This window comes from Kogia breviceps, chromosome 5 (genome assembly GCF_026419965.1).
Source record: "Kogia breviceps isolate mKogBre1 chromosome 5, mKogBre1 haplotype 1, whole genome shotgun sequence".
In the NCBI taxonomy this organism is placed as follows: Eukaryota; Metazoa; Chordata; class Mammalia; order Artiodactyla; family Physeteridae; genus Kogia; species Kogia breviceps.
In genome coordinates, this window is record NC_081314.1 from 64,713,847 (window position 1) to 64,741,498 (window position 27,652).

A 27,652-nucleotide genomic window follows, 5' to 3' on the forward strand; every position below is an offset into this window, starting at 1 on the left:
CTGTTAGTATTATTATGAATTTTCAGGAAACTTAAATATTTCTTTTCCTTTTTACTCAGAATTCCTTGGCCATTGTTTTAGAGAATATTTTGACAAATTCTTAGTTCTTAAAGCCTGTAGGGCATTTTTCCTTCTTATTTGAGTACAGAGAAATGTTAGGTAGTTAAATAATTGCAAAGAACTAAAAATAAACCATAGTTTATTTTTTCAGATTTTGAATTACAAAATTATTTAAATGTTGTCAGTAATCGAAGTGCTACATTACTACGTAATGAAACTACAATACTGCTTAATGACATTAGGAAACTGCATGCAAAAAAATATCTGTACACAAGGTGGTGATGTTAGCAAACAACTACAGTACTTTTATTCTGCTAAAAACAACAATAAATAAGAACAGATTATTTTTCCTGAGAGTATGTTCGAGTGTTCATACAGTGATAGTAGGTAAGGGCAAAGAGCACATAGAAAACCTGTCATCACATGTCATTAAAGTAGCTGGGAAGGAAGAGCAAAAGGACAAATCACCAAAAAAGAGGGTTAGTAACTTCTAAAGAATAAGATTCTATTTACATGTAGTAAAGATTCAAGTATCCAGCTTTTTATACCTAAGTTTCTGTTGACACCTATTTGTTTAAGTTCAAAGATTAATCCTAAATATAAAATTGTTTCTAAAAATAGCTCTAATAAAATATTCCCACTTCCCAGAAAGATTTCTTCAGAAAGCCTTTGCCTCACCACCCTTCCTTGCCTTTGCAAACAAGTTTCCTTATCCCAATCCTGACTACAGTGTTGATCGATGGAGGGCAATGTCTTACCCTGTTCATGTTTCTTGTGTAGAAATTCAAGTTCTTAGATTTATATTAGCATAATTCAGAGCAATTAGAAAGTGAAGCTGATAATAGTAAGTCACAAACCTTATTCTCATGAAATTTTGGACTCATTAACCTTATCATCAATACTAAAATGTAAATTAACTAATATATGGCAACACAAATCAGTTCATATTTTTTGAGTACTAGTACATTAATAATGAGGTATAAGATGTAAGTAATTAATTTTATTATCTAGCCCCCAAATCCAATTATTTGTTATAGTGAAATATATTTATACTCAGATACTTTTTCTTAAAAAAAAATTAAATGATAGCACCAGCAGGAATGCAGACCTTGTTGGTTACAAGGTGAAAAGCTTGTGTGCCATGAATCAAAAAGGTAGGCCAGATGTGTTTCAATTTTAGGATTCTTCTCCCAAGATGAAAAGAGCAGCAATTGTTATTTGCAAGCTAGAAAGAAAAATATCTGTTCTTGAATTATCTAAGGATGAGTCAGAAACTTAAACCCAAAGAAAAGTAATAAATAATGACAACAGATGTTTGTAAACCTGTGCTCCCCTGTTTGGTGTTTCTGTGTGTTGTTTTGCCTTGATGTGCTGTCAGCCGCCTCTCACCTGGGAGTAGTGATATCTTATCAAAGCCCAAACAGTTCCTCTTCACAACAGACAGATAATAGTGCCTTTCAATTTATCATACTGGAAGTCTTAAAGAACCATGGGAACGATTGGTCAGGTGACAGCCTGATGGACAGTTTGACAGCCCTTAAAGCATCATGGGAAATGGCTGTCACCTGATTTTCAGAGCAACCAGGGAGATAACCTTCAGAATGATGAGGAAAACAAAAATCTGAATATTTGTATAAGATCCAATGGCAGCATCAATGTTCACTTAAGTGATAATAGGTAAGAATTCAGATGACTCAAAATGTTATTATCAAACCTGAGATGTTTCTCCAAGTCCAGAAGTGTCCTTCATCTCTTTTGATGCTTTTTAGAATTTTATTCAAATGTCATTTGAAAAATATATACATAATATAGGGCTTTTGACTTTAAAAAGACACAATAAAACATATTAAGTATTTAACCATATGCTAAATATATTGGCTGACCATTAATATTCTCCAGCTTTGAAATCATTTTTCTTTTACAAACCCCTTGTACACCTTTTCCTAAATATAATTTGCACATTACAGTTCTATTTAGAAAGGCTGTCATAAAGAATCATATGGATCAAATTTCACACTCCGGGCTAACTCAGCTTCTTGAAGATCAGTGTAGCCTTGGTGTAAGAAACAAAATAAGAGAAATCAATTTGAAGATCTTTTGCACAAAAATGTTTGAATCTGTATTTATTCATTTATACAGCCAATGAACATGAATTGAACACTTAGAACACACAAGGGTCTCTGCTGGGTGTATAAAGATGAGAAAGATAAAACTCCATCTTACAACTTGCTTACAGTTTGAGGGTGATGATAGAGTTTTAAATTAATAGTAGTTGGCAAATGAGATCAAGAGATCAGTCCAAATTTACTGCCTTTTAGTTGGTGAAGCTCATACACAGCCGTTTACAAAGTTGTCTCTTGCATATTTTCTCTTGTGTATTGTATATACAGTTTACACTAGTTTTATGGTCTGATCTGAGGAAATTTTGCCTGAAAATTGGGATTCCAAAGAAAAAAATAAGCACTCGATGTTTATACATTTATTGAGTGCCTCCCAAGTTGAAAGAATGATTCCAGAAACAGTACAAAGGTACGAGAGACTTAAGATGCAACTCCCACAATTAAGGAGCACTCTAGACATCATAAACCCTCAGTCCCTTAGATATTTCAGCTACCTTTTATTTTTCAGAGCATACACTCAATAATTTTTTATTTTAAAATAATATCTAACATACAGAAAAGTTATAAGAATAGTACAAATAACTCCTTTTCTACTCATCGTCCAAAATTCACCAGTTGTTAACATTTTGCCACATTTGCTTTTATCACTCCTATTCTCACTCTCTTTCTCTCTCACATACACACAACCCTCTCCCTCCTTCCTCCCTCTCTTATTTAGCTATCTATATAATATTATATTTTTTATATTTTTAACTGATTTTAATAGAGGGATATGAGATTAGATTTATTTTTATATTTTTAAATAATTTTAACAGAGGGAAATGAGATTAGTGTCTGATTCATCTTTATACTCCTTCATAGTACCTAGCAACTGCCTTTTATATACTGAAAAATATACACATATCAATGAATGAAAGATAAATAGTATTCAACCTAAATCTACTCTTTGCTCTATTAGATTTGTGCTTATACATAAATATAAAAGGGACTATAATATTTATCTAAAACATATGTAGTATTTTTTTTTTTGGCCACACCGCATGGTATGTAGCATCTTAGTTCCCCCACCAGGGATCGAACCCGCGCCCCCTGCATTAGAAGCGAAGAATCTTAACCAATGGACCACCGTGGAAGTCCCCATATGTAGTATTTTACAAAATATGAATCTTCCCTCCATCTATGTCTGATCAATAAATGATTTAGTAAAATAAATAATACAATAAAATAATAAAATTGCAGCAGGAATGTCAAATGCTTTCCAAAGGAAATAAAAGATAAAAGCTTCAGGTGCTGGTGGCTCTTTGTCTTTCTCTGGGACAAATAGAACAACTATAGATGCCAGACAAAAAGATGAGATTTAAACAAAAACTGTCTTTCTGAAAAACACTCTGGCACTATTGTTGAAACTGGTACCACTTGGCTGCTTGACACTTTTGGGATAACACTCTGCTTTCATAAAATTTTATGCTTTGGATTCACATTCCAACATGATTTTCCAAATCCAGTTGTGCCAAAGCCAGACAAATTGTGAGAGCACCCTTAGTGTTTTCCAGGGAACTGAAAAAAGCCAGTAAATAATTTAAATGACTATTAACAACATAATGTTCTCCATGTAATTCTTCACAAGAAGACATATTATTTGAAAAAAAAAAATGAAGCCAAAGTTTGCAAATGCAAAGCAAAATGCTTTTGAGTGCCATATGTAAATTCAAATACTTAGAGACTGATAAAAACACATTTTGCTTGTTTCAAACTGGGAAGGAAAGATGTAGAAGGAAGATTTATAATAACTGATATATGGACAAGGTCCAAATGCTACAGAACAACTGAATTCAGAGTCATTTCTGAGTCACAGCTGTGGTTAAAATTCTTTTCCTTTCCTTGCTGAAATAAGCCCATGCAGGCATCAGGTCCTAACAGGTCCTAGATGTAGTCTTTAGCTCACCTGATATGAATTAAGTTTCATTGTGGACAAATAATGTAGTCACTTAAGCCAACTAAATAAGCTAAATATAAAGCCGGAACCAAAATCTTATAACACTTCATAGTAATGCCAACATTTGTGGTCTGAAAACTTAGAATAAATACTTGTGTTGAATTTTCAGTCAGACTAAAATTTTCACAGAAAGAAATTTTCAGACTGAAAATTCCACAAAAAGAAAAAATGATTTATTAGTTAAGCCATAAAACCATTTAAAAAATATGGCATGCACTTTCCCATTATAAATTTCAACATATAAAATCAGCTTTGGGGGACTAGATTAAGCAGCATTTTGAAGGACGTAAAAGTCTTAAATTACTGGCTAGAGTAGGTTATATGAATCATGTACTTTTTAAAACACCATGCTTATTTAGAGTGTATAAAATTGGTGATCTTTTGGCTCAAAAATGTAAGCACTGCTGTTTGGACTCTTCTATGGTATGAGGTACAAGGAGAACCTTGAGTCTTATGACCCTAATTCGAGCATTAAAGTTATTTGTTCTTTCTTCTTTCAAGGTATGTACAGAACGCTTCAAATGTGAGAAATTCTGAATTCATTTTCCCTTATTTTTATGAATGCGCCTTTTCACAATTTGGTATTCAAAACACAAAAAGCTTTCCTTTAGACGCCTTCTTTTATATAGGCTTTTTTTGGTATTTATTTTTAATGATTAAAAACCATGTACCCTGCACACTTAGAAAACAGGTTTAAGATTTTAAAATCTGAGCTAATCATACTTGTTCTGTACCTTTCCAGTAAAATGGAGACTTGTCAGAGAAATGAATCAATGAGTTTGTTGATTTTTTTAAAAAGGGTATTTAGAAAATCTGTTTAATCTTAATGCCAGAAAGTAACCACTAAAGAATCCTACCTAAAGTTACCCTGTTGCTATGGCTTTTACAACTTCTTTACAGATAGAAAGGCTTGATTTTTGTTTCTTTTTTATTTCAATAAAAATGTAAAAATGCTGAAAAAGAGGGGAATATGATAGCATATCTCACTAATACTATTTTAAACATATCCTATTAAACCATTTAAACTGCATATTTACATTTATAAAACCATGTTTTGAATGTAGAAAGGTAATTGATTCTTAGCTTTCTGTCCAACTACTTCTCAGAATTCTCATTTGTGATTATTCAGTGATTTATGATAAACTTTCTGAACCTCACATGTGCTGTATAATCCTAGGATTATAAAAACAGCACCTTACATGGTTCAACTTTTACCTTTACCTAATTATTTTAATAAATTCTTCTTTTGGAGGATGTTAAGAAGAAAATATATGTATGAAATCAGGTTTAAACTAATTCTTAGAATCCAAGTAGTATTAGTACCTACATTAGTACATTTATTTTTCTAGTCTGTAGCTATATACAATGAAGAAAACCCAAAGTGGAAAGTGAAATTATTGCTCAACTGATTATTTTATGTACATTATATCAAATTAACACTTAGACTTTTTCTGAGTATGCTTAACTGGCAGTTGTGTTGGAATTTTATAGGTGCAGCTATAGTGTTTAAACAGTCAAGCAACAATCTTCCCATTATTTATTCTATATGGCATTTTAAACCCACCATTTTCTTTCTAGCTTTACAGTTAATAGAGAGCAAATGAACGTCATTACTTTCCACCCTTGTAATGTTCCTTATCTATTATACTGGAAATTTGCTCTCTCTTCTTCTCTCAGTCAAAAAAGGCTTAATTCGGAGAAGACTCAAATCAATAGAATTAGAAATGAAAAAGGAGATATAACAACTGACACTGCAGAAATACAAAAGATTATTAGAGATTACTACAAGCAACTGTATGCCAATAAAATGGACAACCTGGAAGAAATGGACAAATTCTTAGAAGTGCACAACCTGCCGAGACTGAACCAGGAAGAAATAGAAAATATGAACAGACCAATCACAAGCACTGAAATTGAAACTGTGATAAAAAATCTTCCAGCAAACAAAAGTCCAGGACCAGATGGCTTCACAGGTGAATTCTATCAAACATTTAGAGAAGAGCTAACACCTATCCTTCTCAAACTCTTCCAACAGATAGCAGAGGGAGGAACACTCCCAAACTCATTCTATGAGGCCAACATCACCCTGATACCAAAACCAGACAAAGACGTCACAAAGAAAGAAAACTACAGGCCAATATCACTGATGAACATAGATGCAAAAATCCTCAACAAAATATTAGCAAACAGAATCCAACAGCACATTAAAAGAATCATACACCATGATCAAGTGGGGTTTATCCCAGGAATGCAAGGATTCTTCAATATACGCAAATCAATCAATGTGATACACCATATCAACAAACTGAAGGAGAAAAACCATATGATCATCTCAATAGATGCAGAGAAAGCTTTTGACAAAATTCAACACTCATTTATGATAAAAACCTTGCAGAAAGTGGGCATAGAGGGAACTTTCCTCAACATAATAAAGGCCATATATGACAAACCCACAGCTAGCATCGTTCTCAATGGTGAAAAACTGAAACCATTTCTACTAAGATCAGGAACAAGACAAGGTTGCCCACTCTCACCACTCTTATTCAACATAGTTTTGGAAGTTCTAGCCACAGCAATCAGAGAAGAAAAAGAAATAAAAGGAATCCAAATAGGAAAAGAAGAAGTAAAGCTGTCACTGTTTGCAGATGACATGATACTATACATAGAGAATCCCAAAGATGCTACCAGAAAACTACTAGAGCTAATCAATGAATTTGGTAAAGTTGCAGGATACAAAATTAATGCACAGAAATCTCTGGCATTCTTATACACTAATGATGAAAAATCTGAGAGTGAAATTAAGAAAACGCTCCCATTTACCATTGCAACAAAAAGAATAAAATATCTAGGAATAAACCTACCTAAGGAGACAAAAGACTTGTATGCAGAAAACTATAAGACACTGATGAAAGAAATTAAAGATGATACAAATAGGTGGAGAAATATACCATGTTCTTGGATTGGAAGAATCAACATTGTGAAAATGACTATACTACCCAAAGCAATCTACCGATTCAATGCAATCCCTATCAAATTACCACTGGCATTTTTTACAGAACTAGAACAAAAAATTTCACAATTTGTATGGAAACACAAAAGACCCCGAATAGCCAAAGCAATCTTGAGAACGAGAAATGGAGCTGGAGGAATTAGGCTCCCTGACTTCAGACTCTACTACAAGGCTACAGTAATCAAGACTATATGGTACTGGCACAAAAACAGAAATATAGATCAATGGAACAGGATAGAGAGCCCAGAGATAAACCCACACACATATGGTCACCTTATCTTTGATAAAGGAGGGAAGGATATACAGTGGAGAAAAGACAGCCTCTTCAATAAGTGGTGCTGGGAAAACTGGACAGCTACATGTAAAAGTATGAAATTAGAACAATCCCTAACACCACACACAAAAATAAACTCAAAATGGGTTAAAGACCTAAATGTAAGGCCAGACACTATCAAACTCTTAGAGGAAAACATAGGCAGAACACTATACGACATAAATCACAGCAAGATCCTTTTTGACCCATCTCCTAGAGAAATGGAAATAAAAACACAAATAAACAAATGGGACCTAATGAAACTTAAAAGCTTTTGCACAGCAAAGGATACCATAAACAAGACCAAAAGACAACCCTCAGAATGGGAGAAAATATTTGCAAATGAAGCAACTGACAAAGGATTAATTTCCAAAATTTATAAGCAACTCATGCAGCTCAATAACAAAAAAACAAACAACCCAATCCAAAAATGGGCAGAAGAACTAAATAGACATTTCTCCAAAGAAGATATACAGATTGCTAACAAACACATGAAAGAATGCTCAACCTCATTAATCATTAGAGAAATGCAAATCAAAACTACAATGAGATATCATCTCACACCGGTCAGATTGGCCATCATCAAAAACTCTAGAAACAATAAATGCTGGAGAGGGTGTGGAGAAAAGGGAACCCTCTTGCACTGCTGGTGGGAATGTAAATTGATACAGCCGCTATGGAGAACAGTATGGAGGTTCCTTAAAAAACTACAAATAGAACTACCATACGACCCAGCAATCCCACTACTGGGAATATACCCTGAGAAAACTATAATTCAGAAAGACTCATGTACCAAAATGTTCATTGCAGCTCTATTTACAATAGCCAGGACATGGAAGCAACCTAAGTGTCCATCAACAGATGAATGGATAAAGAAGATGTGGCACATATATACAATGGAATATTACTCAGCCATGAAAATAAATGAAACTGAGTTATTTATAATGAGGTGGATGGACCTGGAGTCTGTCATACAGAGTGAAGTAAGTCAGAAGGAGAAAAACAAATACCGTATGCTAACACATATATATGGACTCTAAGGGAAAAAAATGTCATGAAGAGGTTAGTGGTAGGACGGGAATAAAACACAGACTTACTCAAGCATGGACTTGAGGATATGGGGAGGGGGAGGGGTGGGCTTTGACGAAGTGGGGGAGTGGCAGGGACATATATACACTATCAAATGTAAATTAGATAGCTGGTGGGAAGCTGCTGCATAGCACAGGGAGATAAAAAAAAAAAAAAAAAAAAAAACAAAAAAGGCTTAATTCTTTGTTATTTCCTTTCCCTCACCATCTTTTTTTTTAAATTAATTAATTAATTTTTGGCTGCATTGGGTCTTCGTTGCTGTGCGTGGGCCTTCTCTAGTTGTGGCGAGCGGGGGCTACTCCGTTGCGGTGTGCGGACTTCTCATTGTGGTGGCTTCTCTTGCTGTGGAGCACGGGCTCTAGGTGTGCAGTGTTCAGTAGTTGTAGCACGCACGCTCAGTAGTTGTGGCTTGCAGCCTCAAAAGCACAGCTCTTTAGTTGTGGCGCAAGGGCTTAGCTGCTCTGCGGCATGTGGGATCTTCCTGGACCAGGGATCAGACCTGTGTCCCCTCCACTGGCAGGCGGATTCTTAACCACTGCACCATCAGAGAAGTCCCTTTTCTTTTCTTTTCTTTTTAAGTTTTGGTTTTTTATTTTTTTTTATACAGCAGGTTCTTATTAGTCATCAATTTTATACACATCAATGTATAAATGTCAATCCCAATTGCCCATCTTTTTTCTTAATATTTATTTTTTAAACATCTTTATTGGGGTATAATTGCCTTACAATGGTGTGTTAATTTCTACTGTATAAAAAAGTGAATCAGCTCATCTACTTTATTTATTTGGCTGCATCAGGTCTTAGTTGAGGCACACAGGATTTTCATTGCAGCACGCGGGATCTTTTGTTGCGGTGTGCGGGCTTCTTTAGCTGTGGCATATGTGTTTCTCTCTAGTTGTGGCATACAGGCTCTAGGGCACAAGGGATCAGTAGTTGTGGCGCACGGGCTTAGTTGCCCTGCAGCATGTGGGATCTTAGTTCCCTGACCAGGGATCGAACTCGTGTCCCTTGCATTGGAAGGCAGATTCTTAACCACTGGACCACCAGGGAAGTCCCTCCTTCACCATCTTAGGAAAGTTACAGCTCTCTTGAGACTCAGTTTCCTCACCTGTAAAGTGGAAATAACTACGCCCACCTCTAAGATTTGTCATGAAGATTAGAGATTACTAAAAATAAATGCATAGTACCTCCCATAACACAGTCTGCTCCCAATTAGAGCTAATTCCCTTCTCTTTGATTAGTATTGGAATTGTTATTGATTGACTTGTGTCCAAAGATGGATTATTCATTGTCTTAAATTAACCTTTTTCCTTCAATTACACTAAAGCATAAACCAATGTGTCAGCAGATACTACTCTTTCTGCTGGGTTGATTCATTAAAAAGGATTCAGCACAAAGACAATCCTAAATCATAAGACTGACATTGACAACATTCAGAAAACACAGTCCTTCCCAAAGACAGGAAAAAAGCTTCTTTGCCTGCCTTACTAAAAGCCAAAACAAATTTCCCCTTAAATATTTTTTCCTACAATCCCATGAAGCAATAATAGAAGAATATTTGGATTATATTGTCCAGAACATTTATACAGATATCTGAAAACTAAAAAAGATATACAGGGTATTATTCACATTTTGTTACTATAGAATAAAAGAGCTATCCCCAAAACAATAACAACACAAGAAATACTTACACAGTGACAGGCATTGTGTTCAAGTACTTAACATGGATTATCTCATTTAATCCTCATACCACTATTGAAGTAGGTATTATCATTATCAGTATCATTTTATAGATGAGAAACATGGTCATGGAGAAAGTAAGCAGTCTGGTGAAGGCTATATAGTCTGTAAGCAGTGGGGTTTAAATTCCAAATGATCTACAGAAAACTCATTATGTTCATCTGGACATGAGCTTTAAAAGCATAGCAGTCCTTTTATTCTTTAAAACAATAAAAAAGAAAATTATATAACTATTTCATTACTTTTCATCTCTCAGGCAATAATAAAATCTAATTCTAAATATTTAAAGCATTCATAGCGTTCTTTTAGACTGTGGTTTTCAAATTCTGTTGGCCTCAGAAACCCTTTACGTTCTTAAAAATTATTGAAAACCCCAAAGAACTTTTGTTTATGTAAGTTAAATCTACCAATATTTATCATATTATAAATTAAAACTGAGAAACTTTGAAAACATTTAACAATTTATTTTAAAATAACAATAAGAACTCATATGTGAATATAACCAATATATGAAAAATAACTAGTTATTTCATCAAGAAAGTGGCATTACTTGACATTTTTTTCAAATCTTATAATATTGGGCTTAATAGAAGACAGCTGAAGAATCTGTAATTTAAAAACTCCCTACAAACAAAAGTCCAGGACCAGATGGCTTTACAGGTGAATTAAACCAAACATACAAAGAAGAACTTACACCGATCCTTTTCAAACTCTTCCAAAAAAACTGAAAAGGAGGGAACATTCCCTAAGACATTCTATGAAGCCATCACCCTGATACCAAAACCAGACAAGGACACCACCAAAAAAGGAAAACAGGCCAATGTCTTTGATGAATATAGATGCAAAAATTCTCAATAAAATATTAGCAAACCGAATCCAACAATACAGAAAAAAGTTCATACACTATGACCAAGTAGGATTCAACCCAAGCTCACAAGGATGGTTCAACATATGCAAATAAATCAATCTGATACAACACATAAACAAAAGACAAAAACCACATGATCATCTCAATTGATGCAGAAAAATCATTTGACAAAATTCAACATCCATTCATGATAAAAACTCTTACAAACGTGGGTACAGAGGGAACATATCTCAACATAATAAAAGCTATGTTTGACAAACTCACAGCCAATAATACTCAGTGGTGAAAAGGTGAAAGCCTTCCTGAAAAAATCTGGAACAAGACGAGGATGCCCACTCTCACCTTTTCTTTTCTTTTTTTTTTTTTTTAATTTATTTTATTTATTTATTTTTACTGTGTTGGGTCTTCGCTGCTACGCACAGGCTTTCTCTAGTGGTGGCGAGTGGGGGCTACTCTTCATTGCAATGTGTGGGCTTCTCAGTGTGGTGGCTTCTCTTGTTGCAGAACATGCGCTCTAGGAACGTGGGCTTCAGTAGTTGTGGTGTGTGGACTCAGTAGTTGTGGCTTGCGGGCTCTAGAGCACAGGCTCAGTAGCTGTGGCGCACAGGCTCAGTTGCTCTGTGGCATGTGGGATCTCCCCGGACCAGGGCTCGAACCCGTATCCCCTGCACTGGCAGGCAGATTCTTAACCACTGTGCCACCAGGGAAGCCCCACTCTCACCTCTTCTATTCAACATACTATTGGAAGTCCTAGCCACAGCAATCAGATAAGAAAAAGAAATAAAAGGTATCCAAATTGGAAAGGAAGAGGTAAAATTGTCATTAAATGCAGATATGATACTATATATAGAAAACCCTAAAGACTCCACACAAAAACTATTATAACTGATAAACGAATTCAACAAAAGTAGCAAGATACAAGATTAACATACAGAAGTCGGTTACATTTCTTTATACCAACAATGAAATATCAGAAAGGGAATGTAAAAAACATACCTTTTAAAATCACACCCCCAAAAATAAAATACTTAGGAATAAACCTAACCAAGGAGGTGAACAACTTATATGCTGAGAACTATAAAACATTAATAAAGGAAACTGATGATGATTCAAAGAAATAGAAAGATATTCCATGCTCTTGGATTGGAAGAATTAATATTGTTAAGGTGGCCCTACTACCCAAAGCAATCTACAGATTTAATGTGATCCCTATCAAATTACTCATGACATTTTTCACAGAACTAGAACAAATAATCCTAAAATTCATATGGAACCATAAAAGACCCAAAATTGCCAAAGCAATCCTGAAGAAAAAGAATAAAGCAGGAGGCATAACATTCCCAGACTTCAGACACTACTACAAAGCTACAGTAATCAAAACAGCATGGTATTGGTACAAAAACAGACATATGGGTCAATGGAACAGAATAGAGAGCCCAGAAATAAACCCACACACTTATGGTCAATTAATCTTCGACAAAGGAGGCAAGAATATACAATGGGAAAAAGACAGTCTCTTCAGCAAGTCATGTTGGGAAAGTTGCACAGCTACATGTAAATCGATGAAGTTAGAACACACTCTCACACTATACACAAAAATAAAATCAAAATGGCTTAAACACTTAAACATAAAACATGACACAATAAAACTCCCAGAAGATATCATAGGCAAAACATTCTCTGACATAAGTCATACCAATAAATCATACCAAAAGGGGTCTAATCAAACTTACAAGCTTTTGCACAGCAAAGGAAAGCATAAACAAAACGAAAAGACAACCTACCAAATGGGAGAAAATATTTGCAAATGATGCAACTAACAAGGGCTTAATTTCCAAAATACACAAACAGCTCACACAACTCAACAGCAAAAAATAAATAAATAAATAAAAATCCAAAAATGGGCAGAAGACCTAAATAGACATTTCTCCAAAGAAGAAATACAGATGACCAATAGGCACATGAAAAGATGCTCAACATCACTAATCATTAGAGAAATTCAAATCAAAACTACAATAAGGTATCACCACACACCAGTCAGAATGGCCATCATCCAAAAATCTACAAATAGTAAATGCTGGAGAGGGTGTGGAGAAAAGGGAACCCTCTTGCACTTTTGGTGGGAATGTAAATTGATATAGTCACTATGGAGAACAGTATGGAGGTTCCTTAAAAAACTAAAAATAGAACTACCACATGACCCAGCAATCCCACTACTGGGCATATACCCTGAGAAAACCATAATTCAAAAAGAGTCATGTACCACAATGTTCACTGCAGCACTATTTACAACAGCCAGGACATGGAAGCAACCTAAGCGTCCATCAACAGATGAATGGATAAAGAAGATGTGGCACATATATACAATGGAATATTACTCAGTAAAAAAAAAAAAAAGAAACGAAATTGAGTTATTTGTAGTGAGGTGGATGGACCTAGAGTCTGTCATACAGAGTGAAGTAAGTCACAAAGAGAAAAACAAATACCGTATGCTAACACATATATATGGAATCTAAAAAAAAAAAAAAAATGGTTCTGACAAACCTAGGGACAGGACAGGAATAAAGACACAGATGTAGAGAATGGATTTGAGGACACGGGGAGGGAGAAGGGTAAGCTGGGACGAAGAGAGTGGCATTGACATATATACACTACCAAATACAAAACAGATAGCTAGTGGGAAGTAGCTGCATAGCACAGGGAGATCAGCTCGGTACTTTGTGACCACCTAGAGGGGTGGGAGGGAGTTGCAAGAGGGAAGAGATATGGGGATATATGTATATGCATAGCTGATTCACTTTGTTATACAGCAGAAACTAACACAATATTGTAAAGCAATTAACTCCAATAAATACTTTTTTTTTAAAAGTCTACAAATAACAAATGCTAGAGAGGGTCTGGAGAAAAGGGAACCCTCCTGTACTGTTGGTGGGAATGTAAGTTGGTACAGCCACTGTGGAAAACAACATAGAGGTTCCTCAGAAAATTAAAAATAGAATTACCATATGATCCAGCAATCCCACTCCTGGTTATATATCCAAACAAAACTATAATTCAAAAAGATACAGGCATCCCTATGTTCATAGCAGCACTATTTATAATAGCCAAGACATGGAAACGACCTAAATGCCCATCAACAGATGAATGGATAAAGAAGATGTGGTACATATATATAATAGAATACTACTCAGCCATAAAAAAGAATGAAATAATGCCATTTGCAGCAATATAATAATAGAATACTACTCAGCCATAAAAAAGAATGAAATAATGCCATTTGCAGCAATATAGATGGAACTAGAGATTATCATTAAGTGAAGTCAGAAAGAGAAATAAAAATGCCATATGATATCACATACATGGAATCTAAAATGTGATGTAAATGAACCTACCTACAAAACAGAAACAGACTCACATAGAGAACACCTGTGGCTGTCAAGGTGGTGGGTGAGGGATGGAGTGGGAGTTTGGGACTAGCAGAGTCAAACTATTATATGTAGAATGGATAAAGAACAATGTCCTACTGTATAGCACAGGGAACTATATTCAAAATCCTATCATGGACTATAATGGGAAAGAATATTTTTTAAAAGAATATATATATAGGGCTTCCCTGGTGGCGCAGTTGTTGAGAATCCGCCTGCCGATGCAGGGAACACGGGTTCGTGCCCCGGTCCGGGAGGATCCCACATGCCGTGGAGCGGCTGGGCCCATGAGCCATGGCCGCTGAGCCTGCGCGCCTGGAGCCTGTGCTCCGCAACGGGAGAGGCCACAACAGTGAGAGGCCCGCATATCACCAAAAAAAAAAAAAAAAAAAAAAAAAAAAAAAAAAAAAGAATATATATATATATATATATATATATATATATATATATATATATATATAACTGAATCACTTTGCTGTACATCAGAAATTAACACAACATTGTGGGTAGTTCCCTGGTGGTCTAAGTGGTTAGGATTCCAGGCTTTCACTGCTGTGGCCAGGGTTCAATCCCTGGTCAGGGAACTGAGGTCTTTCTTGCAAGCCACACAGCACAGCAAAAAAAAAAAAAAAAAAGAAATTAACACAATATTGTAAATCAACTATACTTCAATTTCAAAACATGGATTTAAAAAACTAAAAAATAAAAAAAGATAGTTGAATGCTTGCACTCAATCTACTGTGATTCTGAAGTATATCAAGAAAAGTCTGACCTCTTACAAATGTGCAGTTGGAAAAGGGAGGAGTGTTTAAATAGCCTTTTCAGATGGTTATGGATATTATTCTTTGATACAACACCAAAACTAGATGAACATGGTTTCTTTAAAGGTTAGCTTTGATATGGAATTTGAAACAATATCAATGAACTTTTTGTACACTGTTATATTCAAATCCATTGGCTTATCTGGTACTTTGAATGGATCTTTTACCTATACCTGGTTTTGAAATATCATGTTAGTCCTTTGGAAAATATCACTCCTCTTCAAATCTTCCAAATGTTGACATATTTCATTATGTAATATTTAAAAATCAAACCATATTAATATTACCACTGATCCCATCAGAAAGTCAGCCTGCAACTCAATCATGACAGTGCTTTCCTTGAGACAACCATCTTACTTCAGTACACAGCAGAAATGCTTTATGTGTACTCCCCATTTTGTTTCACAGACTATTAAAAAAGATGTACTCAAGGGACAAGATTTAATAAAATTAATAACTTTTATTGTTTAATTGAGGAAATTCTTAAGTGCAACTGTTTTGTGTGTGTGTGTGTGTTTGTTTTAGTGTAAGAGTGTAGAGGTGAAGAATATAATGACTATTAGTACAGTTTAGTGCCACTGCCTTAGATCATCAGCAACTTACCCCCTATTGTTTGTGCACAGTCAGTGCAAAATGCCAACGCAGTGAAAAAACAAGTAACGTCTTACTATTATCATAAAAATAGTTTTGATTTCATGGACTACTTGAAAGGATCTCAGGGACTCCAAGAGTCTGTAGACTACACTTTCAGAACCATTGATTTAAGGTTATACTCTCTTTCTGCCAATCAAATATTCCATAGGCAATTCAGGAGGAATTAAAATGGGATGGAAAAGATGCATGTAAAAATTTTTTTATTCCTTTGATTCTTGGGTCTCCTTGTATTATAAGAGCTAAAATTTGGCCTTTTCACATACTGTAAAACGCTGAATTCATTTCTTTGTAATTGTTTGTCTATATTATTAAGGTCCCAGTCTATGCCTACAACTTATTACACTGTTTGGAAAGGTTTTTTGAACAATATATTAGGAGAAAGACAGAATAAACAAGTAATAAGATTTTCCCAGCCTATAAATTATTTACTGTGTGTAAACTGCTCAGCAGATAAAGTCATTCAGGTCAATAGGGTATGTCTCACTAATCAACCTCTACATTAATTTACTAATTTCTCTGTACCTCCCAAAGTGAGAACTCTATTCAGATGTATTACCTGTGTTCCCTTATTTGAATAGATTATGAATATATTACGATGTAACTGAAGATAACACAGATTGTGCATATTAGATCTTTTCTGTAATGAATTCAAGAATGAAATAATACATGTTGTTTAGAAGTCAGTCGTCATGGGTAAATGATAGAAGCTGGCCCTAAATTGAACCTCAGAAGAATTCCTTTGGTCTAGCCCATTGTAAACTATTTAATTCTGAAAATACCTCCTTAAAATAAATTTAAAAATCTATCCCAACTAATCCTTTATGAATAAGGGTTAAAGACTTAATCTTATGAGTTTATAAATCCATGTGTGTAACAAATTACATGTTTATTTAACTCTATTGTCCAAATCAGTTCATACAAGTTCTTAAACAAGAAGGTAGATGCTGAACTATAAGACACCTTGTCTTGTGATCTACGAACACTTTATTTTAGAGTCATTTTAGACTTTGAATATGTCACTAGTTTATTATTTTCTTCTTTTTCTGGTTGTAATCTAATAGTAAAAGACAACAGAGGACTTCTACCAAATTTTTGTTCTTCATATAACATTTTAGATAACTTTATTTTGAGTAAAAATAAAACTGAAATATTTCTCATAGGAGTGGTACAAGTGAGAAAAGTGTGTAGCACCTGCCATTTCTCTACTAAGGCAGTGCTAACCAGGAGCCCACCTCTGAGCTTTCAGGTTTCCCTTTCCTGATATGTCAACACCACACACACACACCTTCTATCTTCCTTCTTAAATGCTACTCATTCTTCAAGGTCCTCCTCAATAAAGCCTGATGACTCCAGGTTCCATACTTCTCCCTCTTATATATTTATAGTCTAGGGACATCTCTTGTATTTCTTCAGCATTGTCCCCAGCTCATTACTGTAGTGAGTTATTAACAGGCAACCAAGGAAAACTGTTATGATCAAATATAAACTGTCAGAAGAAAAAGAAAGTTAGTTCACTGGAAGAATGGTTTTGTTTAAATGATTTGCCGCATATTATGATTTTGGAAAAGCAATACAAAATTAAAGTTGGAGACAATGAAAACTCAGAAAAACAATTTCCCTAAGGAAGTTACAAATTATTTTATCCTCTAAGCACTGAATAATTTTGAGTAATGGGCTTTTTGCAAAAGAAAGAATAAAATGTTACCTATAAGACTGGCTATGGACTGAACAAATATTTATAATAAACAGGAAAATAAACAATGTTGTCTGACTTGTTTTCTCAAAAGACCATGTATTTAGAAGCAGAAAGCAAGTTTGACAGGTTTGGAGAAGAAAGTAAAATCGGAACTCAGCTCAGTCCAGTTACATGGGCTTGAGATCCACAAAGGAGTTTAGATTCACATCTATAATAATAATTTAAAATATCTGTTTCTGTTGAAATGTAGACCTCAATAAGGCTGCCATAATATCATCACTTTCTCAACTGTGTGGTTAGATTTTTAATAGAAATAGGAATTATAAATATTGGAAGACAATTTCCATTTTTGTAGATGTACTGTGTAGTTTCCATTTTGTAGATATACTTTAAATTATATGTATTTATGTATATATACATAATACCCATATATGTCTATATATCTAATTTCTACTCCATTTTGTTTCTACTATATATAACAATTTAATATATAAAAATAATGTTTACTATAACTATTTTAATGAGGAAGGGAAGGATTATACAGCAAACAGGAGTGGGAAATGAATTAAGGATTTGAAAAACTAGCAATTAAGGCGGCCATTTCTTACTACATACTACATACACAAATAAAATGTGTTTGTTCTGAGACGAGATAAAAGGAAAAAGCTACTATGGGAATTCTGTAATTTTGTAATGGGAAAATCTTAGATACTACTCATTTATCCAAAGAGTGTCCACTTGATTTTAAATTCCCAATGGTTTTTGCAATGTATGCATCTTTGTCTCCCTAACAACTAGGTCTGAGCTTTTCACACTCTAAGTGTACAATGTACTTTCTGATAGGTAGTTGATAGATCTATTCATTCATTTACTCATTCAATTACTATTATTGAAAAATATTTGTCTACATTCACTTTTTAAAGGTATACTTTTTTCCTCTAAAAAGAGTACATTTTGATCCATCTTTTTATCTTTATACACACATAGTTGTATCTGTTTTGCTTGGACTGTACTTCCTGTAAAAATAAAAACAATAGCAACAACTAAAAACTAAAGACAACCTGTGCCTTTAGCTTTTGGATCATATCATGTTTTCCATGAATGGAGCAGTTAGGTAAATCAGGCTTTAAGATACCAGAAACATAAAAAGCGGAGCCTTTCAATGACTTTCTTCATGCCATAATTCAAACTCACATATTTTCCCAGTATAATGATTTTGGTCATGGATAATTTGTAGCCAAGGTCTCCATGCTAGAATTGGTCTCATTTCAGGATAAAAGATTTGTATAAGAACAGCAAGATGATGGTCAAAATAATCTTTTAAAAGTCAGGAGATAACCTTATCTCAAGAGAAAAATACTGTCCAGTGACCACACGTTCTAAAATAAGGGCCTTGCTACTGATCTCACTTTTCTATCAAGGAAACTGTAAAAATATGGTAAAATAGAGGCTATTACTTGAGTTCTGGGAAAATTGAAGGTATGATATAATTTCATGGTATTTTGATAGAATTTTGTACCTAAAAGAAATCTTAATATAATTTGTATCACTGACCTGAAAGTTCAGAGGCAACATTATCAAATAGTAAGCAATGTCTGGGTAAAATTTTATTATTTATGACAAAGGCATCTCTATCTTGTCTGGACATGTTAGTCAGTTGTGCTAAAAGTATACTCCTCAGTCCCTTACAGATTGTGTTTATTTCTTCCTGTGCTTTTAGAAACCTTAAGTCTAAATAAATGTAGGGTTTTTTTTTTTCTATTTGAGTAAAAACTGCTGTCTTTTCTTCCTCCTTCTAGATGGTTGCACAAGTTCCCTTCCAGGTTCATGAACCTATGACTGCTTAGTGAAATTCAATATAATATAATTCCTTACGGATGCTCACGTATTACTTTGAATTTCCAGAGGCATTTATGGGGAAAAGAACTGACAATATGTACTACCATGTCTTGTAGGGGGCACTTGCTCTCATATAGTCTATTTTGCTGAACACTTTAGGGCCTATAGTGCTCTATTAAAGCTGGTGATTTTGGCGGAAACAGACTCACAGACTTAGAGAACAAACTTACGATTACTGGGGGGAAGGATGGTGGGGAAGGATAATTGGGAGTTTGGGATTGACAAGTATACACTGCTATATTTAAAACAGGTAACCAACAAGGACCTACTGTATAGCATGGGGAACTCTGCTCAATACTCTGTAATAACCTAAATAGGAAAATAATTTGAAAAAGAATAAATATATGCATAACTGAATCACGTCTGAATCACTTTGCTGTACACCTGAAAATAACACAACTTTGTTAATCAACTATACTCCATAAAAAAACCAAAATAACAACATATACACAGGAGTTCTGTCTTCATAATGTAAACACAGCCTAAAATCGCAATGAAGATATAAACGTAAGAAAAAAAACAAAATAAACTATACTCCAATATAAAATAAAAATTAAAAAAAATAAAAGTAAAGCTGGTGATTTGGGGATAGATAGACAAACAGACCAATATGGATGGATGGATGGTCAGGAAGGTGGAAAAAAAAAAAAAGAAAAAAATGTATATACAATATATACTTTGATCTCTTCCTGATGAAGCCAAAGGCTTAAACTATTTCCCTTCCAAGGCCTTTGTATCACAGACATCATCTATCTTGCTGTATGCTTCTGCAGTAGCCTATCCAATACTCTTCTTTTATGAATGGCATACGGGGGGGTCCTCTGAAACTGTGCCAGAGTTTCAGCCAACTTAGATTGTCACTCATGAAGATGTTTCCAGGCTTTAGTTATTTGCATGATTGCTGAATCTTACATTTCTTCTCCCTCAGAGCAGTGGTGGACTGATCAAATAATTCCTGTTCTTTTTTCTGAAATGAGTTAAATAACATTTTCCCATGTCGTATTTTGAAAATTTTATAAGGAATAAGTAGGTCTTTTAAAATAAATATTGATCATTAATCTTTAAAAGAATTTATCTTGTGTAATCCAAAAAAAATGAGCAAAAGAATGGTTTGTAAGAATGGATTTTTTTTTCTGTATAAAAATGTCATAAGGGGCTTCCCTAGTGGCACAGTGGTTGAGAGTCCACCTGCCAATGCAGGGGACACAGGTTCGTGCCCCAGTCCGGGAAGATCCCAGATGCCACGGAGCAGCTGGGCCCGTGAGCCATGGCCGCTGAGCCTGTGCGTCCAGAGCCTGTGCTCCGCAACGGGAGAGGCCACAACAGTGAGAGGCCCGCGTACTGCAAAAAAAATAATAATAATGGATTTATTTTTTCTGTATAAAAATGTCATAAGCATTTAAGTCTTTTTAAAAGAAAATCTAAAATCTAGAGGTAGCACTATGAAAAGCTAACATTCATACATATTTTGATACATATTCCCCGGCTAGATTAGAACAAATCATTTTTTTTTGTTTTGTTTTTGTTTTTGTTTTTTTTTGTTTTTTGCAGTACCGTGGGCCTCTCACTGTTGTGGCCTCTCCCGTTGCGGAGCACAGGCTCCGGACACGCAGGCTCAGCGGCCATGGCTCACGGGCCTAGCCGCTCCACGGCATGTGGGATCTTCCCAGACCAGGGCACGAATCTGTGTCCCCTGCATCGGCAAGCGGACTCTCAACCACGGCGCCACCAGGGAAGCCCAGAACAAATCATTTTACCTCTACTTCCTCTCTGAAAAATGGGAATAATCTTAGCCACTTGACATTAAGATTTTTCAAAAAGGCATGAATGATCATTCTAAAGAATTTCTAGAACCAATCAGGATATGCAGGCTAATAAGCACATTGACATTATGTGGGTTGTGATTTATCTTTCTCAGAGATGGGATATCAAATAATCTTTGATAAAGAATATTTAGGATGACATTAGATACTGAAAGACAATAACAGCATAAAGACAGGGCCATTTTCACAGTAATATAGGATTTGTATCTAAAATTAATTTCTAAGTTCTGGCCATCCACAGGAGCAATATCTCCAGTTAAAGTCTCCATGCTGTGCTTTGTTATAAGGGAATTGTAAGATATATGCAAAATATATTCATCCAACAATGATTTCAACAGAAAGAGAGCATCATATGAGGCTGACGTAATGAGAAAAGTTTGGCCGTTAAGAGACTGAGAGACCAAAACCTATCTCAGTTCAACATAGTTTATAATACCAATGTCATTCAATAAAGATCTTTCCTGAGAATACTATGGAAGTAACAAGTTAGAAAAACGTTTATACTTATCCTACCCACCTAGAAATAGGTAGGTACCATGAATACAATAGCAGCAACTGGACACCTCAATTTAATAAAGTTGTGTGATGGGGGTATTTGAAGCCTTTTGGCAGTAAGAAAGTATGGACCTGACATCTGATGAACAGCTACAATAAACAGGCACTATAAAGATTATTTTGATCATATGAATTCAGTGAATGCTTAAAATATTCCTCACAAAATAGATTTCACAGATGAGGAACTGAGTTTCAGAAAGGCTGACTTTCTTAAGCTGATAAATACCACAATGTGTAAAGGGTTTGTTCTTTTGGTTATATTTGGTGTCTTCTAGGAGCTCTAGAGGAGTACAGAGATAAATGGAACATTTTCTTTTTCATCAAATAATTTGTAAGTTGGTGAGGTGTATACAGATATACATACAAATGTAACAACACTAGGATTAAAAGAAAACAATGAGAAACACAAACCTCAGAAGAATGTTTACTCTTTTCTAAGGAAAGACAGGAATTAGGGACAGATACTTCTAATTCTTGACTAGAGTAGAGGGTATGTGCATTTTTGTTTTATTATTATCATACATTATATTTATATGCATAAAACAATATATATTTTTCTGTTTTGTATGTATAAAATAAAGGACTTCATGTTTTAAAAAACATGATTACAAGTAGCTAACCTATATGTAATTTACAGGTACTGTACCTACTAGTGGAAAAGTCCAAAATATAAATTACATATCAATCAGATGCAAAGTGATTTAAAAGAAAATAATTTTTCTGTCCATATATAACAGATGGGCTCAGTGTCAGTATAAGCCATTTGATAACTGGTGAAATTAATAAATGCTTAGAGGCAATTAAGCACTTTATCCTCAAATCACTTCAGGGGTATTATATATTTGTGACAACTCTTTGAACCAGATGATAAGAATATGAGAAAACAATGGCTAATTCAGTGATATAACAACTTCCTTCTTCATAATTCAATACCAGCCACGCTATAAATCCACATGTCCCTTACAGCAAGTATCACAGGGCCTTAAACATAGTAGACACACAAATGAGGGCTTAATTTAAAATAACTAACATACACATACTTAGCATGGTCTAGGTAATTTTCATATATTATTTTTTAATGTTTTTATCCTCATCCACCCTGAAAGGTTGGCAGTATACAGAAACTGTCACTCAGAAGATTCAGTATTTTGCCCAAGGTCACAGGGGTAGTATTATATAGTAAGACCAGTATTTGAACCTAGATCTGTTCCACCATACAATCATCTAATCACAGGTAATACTAATCCTTACAACCACCTTGTAAGACATGTTCTATTATCACCCTAAGTTTACAGATAAGGAAACTGAGGCATGAAGAGATTGTCATATGTCCACAGTCACACACTTGATTTGGACTTGGGGAAACTTAAGTGGGAGGGAACTTGGACCAGATCTCATTTCCTCAGATCTGGGTTCATGGCAACCCCTGTATAGAAGAGAAAGAAACCATCTCATATACAAACTTCTCCAAGGCAAACCAGGACAGAACCTCACTGAAATACCTTACTCTCTGGATTTAAGTGGCCTGAAACTAGCAAAAATGCCCCCTGCCATTTGGCCTCTTAAGAGTGGACACAATCTCCCATGTAGCCCAGAAGACCAAAATCCACAACAATATACACTTAACACATGAGTACATTGTCCCATTAAACTGGCAAGACAAGAATATGACCCAAAAGCTGTCTCTAATCCTCCTTCTCCTTCTCACAACGAGGCTTCTGATATCAAAGTTTATTGTTAAAAGCATCCTTAATAGAAATATTACTGTATATATTTTCACTAGAGAGAAGAATGTCAGGGAAATTTGTCATGATAGGTGTTTACCGTAAGTTTGACATGCATTATTGTTAGATCATTCTGCTCTCCTTCCATAATTTTTCTATGCAATTTATTTATGTGCATATTTAAATGGTTTGCCACTTAATTGAAATTATAGTGTGTTCAAGCCAGATTTAACACTGACTGGCAGTTGCTGTTAAGGAATACTTGGAACCTATGAACAGGTCATAATATGGTTATATTATCCAGCAGAATATTTCAGGAAATCAAATAGCTGACATTGCCAATATAAGTACCCTTTTCATTTCAGGCAAGATTATATCATATTCACCTTTATAGTCCACAACCCTAGATCCACATATGACATAACAGTGTTACCACTAACAACTTCTCATACAAAGACTCTGCCTACAAATCCAAGGGTCTTAGAAATAACTTTAAAAAAAATGTACACTTGTTGGAGCAATTATTTTAAAATGTAGGTATTTGTACTGTGTACAAAAAACAGTATTTTATTCAGTTTTCTGTAGTTTTCATCCAGATATTTGTTATAGAAAAGTACAGCCTGTGACAAAGGAAACAAATCCACACTATCACAGAGAGAAGATTCTTGATAGGGCAACAACCCAAATAGTTCAAGGAACCAACGAAAACACCAAATAGCCTCAAATTTTAGTTTTGAATTTAGAAAAGCTAAAATTTTATAATAAACAGATACTCTATCATTTTTCCCTCCCTTTTATGTTTCCTACTTTACATATCTACTTTAGATCTCAGGCATTTAATCACTCTGTGCCATTTCTCAACTGTAAAACAGGATAATAATAATAATACCTCCTCTTTGGGTTGTTGGATGTATTAAATGAGGTAAAGCAGTTAAAGGCACACATCAGATACTTGGCATGTGGTAAGTGCTATATTTTAGCTAACATATTATTTATAATTATTGTTCCATTATTATTATTCCGCGACTGTTATATATCATACCTTACAGTAGCTTTTAAGAAGTATCTTTTTTTTTTGGTATGCGGGCCTCTCCCGTTGTGGAGCACAGGCTCCGGACGCGCAGGCTCAGCGGCCATGGCTCACAGGCCCAGCCGCTCTGCGGCATGTGGGATCTTCCAGGACCGGGGCACGAACCCATGTCCCCTGCATCAGCAGGCAGACTCTCAACCACTGCGCCACCAGGGAAGCCCTAAGAAGTAAATTAACAAAACATTTGGGGTACCTCTATGAATATAAAAAATAAATTATAAACATAATGAAATGAAAATCGGTATATGATCAAAGATCACTTTGGTGATAATACTCATAAAAATTACAAAATGGAGCCACCCTTTATTTTTCTGCAGACTAGATTACATGACATCCTAATGTGTTCTGCAAAGAAACTTCAACCCTATATCAAATGTGCCTACAATGCAAGGTACCTCGCTATAAGAAATATATGACAACCTTGATCTTGATCTCTTTAAGATTATATTTTCTCCTGTAGTTTTTGTTGTCAATTAGAAGTCAAGTAAATAGGTAAGTGATCAGTATATTGTAACTCTTTGGGATGCAAAAGTGGAAAGGAATTAACATTTGTTGAATACCTTCTAAGTGCCAGCAAGTTTGCTATGTGTTTTACATTGGTCATTATTTCATTTCATCCCCATAACTGTCCCCTGAGACAGGTATTATCCCTATTTTAACAAATGTGGACAGTGTATCTCAAAGACTTCTTTATTATATGATTAGTTAATTAAGAACTGATGGATCAGAGTCTAGAACCTAGGGTTGTCTCTCAAGTCTATTCTCTGTATACCATACAATGTTTACTTTGAGCAACTACATTTTTAACTGAAGTACAACTGACATACAATACCATATTAGTTTCAGGTGTGCATCATAGTGATTCAATATTTATATACAATTTGAAATGATCACCACAATAAGTCTAGTAACAATCTGTCACAGTACAAGGTTATTACAATATTACTGGCTGTATTCCCTATATTGTACATTACATCCCCATGACTTATTTATTTTACAACTGGAATTCTGTATCTTTTAATCCCCTTCACCTATTTTGCACCAACTCCCTCCCCTCTGGCAACCACCAGTTTGTTTTCTCTATCTATGAGTCTGTTTCTGTTTTGTTTTTTAGATTTCACGTGTAAGTGAAATTATATGGTAATTGTCTTTCTCTGTCTTATTTCACTTAGCATAATGCCCTCAAGGTCCATCCATGTTGTTGCAAATGGCAAGATTTCGTTCTTTCTTATAGCTGATAATATTCTGGTGTGTGTGTGTATGCCACATCTTCTTTATCCATTCATCCACTGATGGACACTTAGGTTGTTACCATATTTTGGCTATTGTAAACAATGCTGCAATGAACACAGGAGTGCATATGTCTTTTCAAGTTTGTGTTTTATTCGGATAAACATTCAAAAGTGGAATTGCAGGATATTTTTAACTTGTTAATTTTTTGAAAAACCTCCATACTGTTTTCCACAGTGGCTGCACCAATTTACATTTCCACCAACAGTGCACAAGGGTTCCCTTTTCTCCACATCCTCACTGAGTAACTACCTTTGACTGACTACTCTTTTATAGTGCCTGATAACTTGTTTCCCAAAATTATCTGAGAATCACCTTTAGAATAGCATATCATGACCTTATGGGAAATGCTAAAAAAATTTTCTTATTTGCTGACTCTAATTAGTATATTTCTGTTTAATTTTTGGGAATCCTGGCAACAAATTTCTACAGAGAATGGGTTCCTAAGTAGCAGCTTAGAAAAATCTCCATAAACATTTCATTTGATATTCTCATATTTTACATTGGTACAAGTGTTTTGTACACCCCAGGGATGTGAAATGTCCTATAAGAAATGCAGTGAGCTGCTAGTCAATGCCCTGCAGGGGGATTTATGAAATGAAATCCTGCAAATGTTGTTTGTTTCTTTTCAGCCCAAACTGCGTGAATTATTTGAACTAAATCGGGGGATGGATGAAGGAGTGCAGGAAGCTAATACACAGCTCTGCACCCCCATGGATGACGAATAAATACTTGTGGCCTGAAAGACTACTTATTACAAAAGTCTAAAACTTTTTATTTTGAGATATTGGTTTTATGTGGCCTCTGTAGTTTTTTTTTTAAACAATTACCCCAATTATCATCACCATCCTTCTTAAGTGAAAGCCAGACTTGGCTCCTTGAACTGATCTTCTCTCTCCCGCCAGGAGAGAGACTACATGTGAGGTCCAGGCTTTATTCTGACTGGATTTACCTTTCAAGACAGAAGAAAGGTTAGTCTCAGGAGGTGGAAGGAGCTAGACTGACTGGGGAAGCATCATGCTTTCATGGAAAAAGCCTGATCTTCTAAGGGCCTGAGTTTTACTCAAAGCTCTTCTGCTTTCTAATTGCGTGACTTGGGCAAGATTGCTTTACTTCTCAGAGACTCCACTTTCTCACCTCAAATATGGAGGAAATATCATGAGCATTAAATAAGATGGAGTTTTTAAGATACCTGGTACATAGTAAGCATATCACTTACTAAATACTAGCTACCTTTGTTTTCATTATTGATGAAGCAGTAAAATGAAACAGTATCATATCCTGAATACACACTATTAGATATCTGGGAGATTTTACATCATTAGTTGCCACTTAAAGACCTTTTTGATTTTTTTTTTTTTAACTATAGTTATCATAGAATAACCCAGTAGTGTTCCTTTTCACTTAGTGGCTGTACGTATAGTTTGATTGAAAACTAACATCCTCTTCTTCAGCTGTCTTATTCTCCAGGAATCTATA

General features: G+C 35.0%; 2 long non-coding RNA genes across 12 annotated transcripts in view; one reads left to right on the forward strand and one right to left on the reverse strand.

Annotated features, from left to right (window-relative positions):
• LOC136794244 (uncharacterized) overlaps positions 1-27,652 on the forward strand; it is a 692,340-nt gene that overhangs the window by 529,128 nt on the left and 135,560 nt on the right. The gene's annotated exons all lie outside the window — the stretch shown is intronic.
• Positions 1-27,652, reverse strand: part of LOC136794245 (uncharacterized) — a 165,880-nt gene that overhangs the window by 45,616 nt on the left and 92,612 nt on the right. The window lies entirely within an intron of this gene.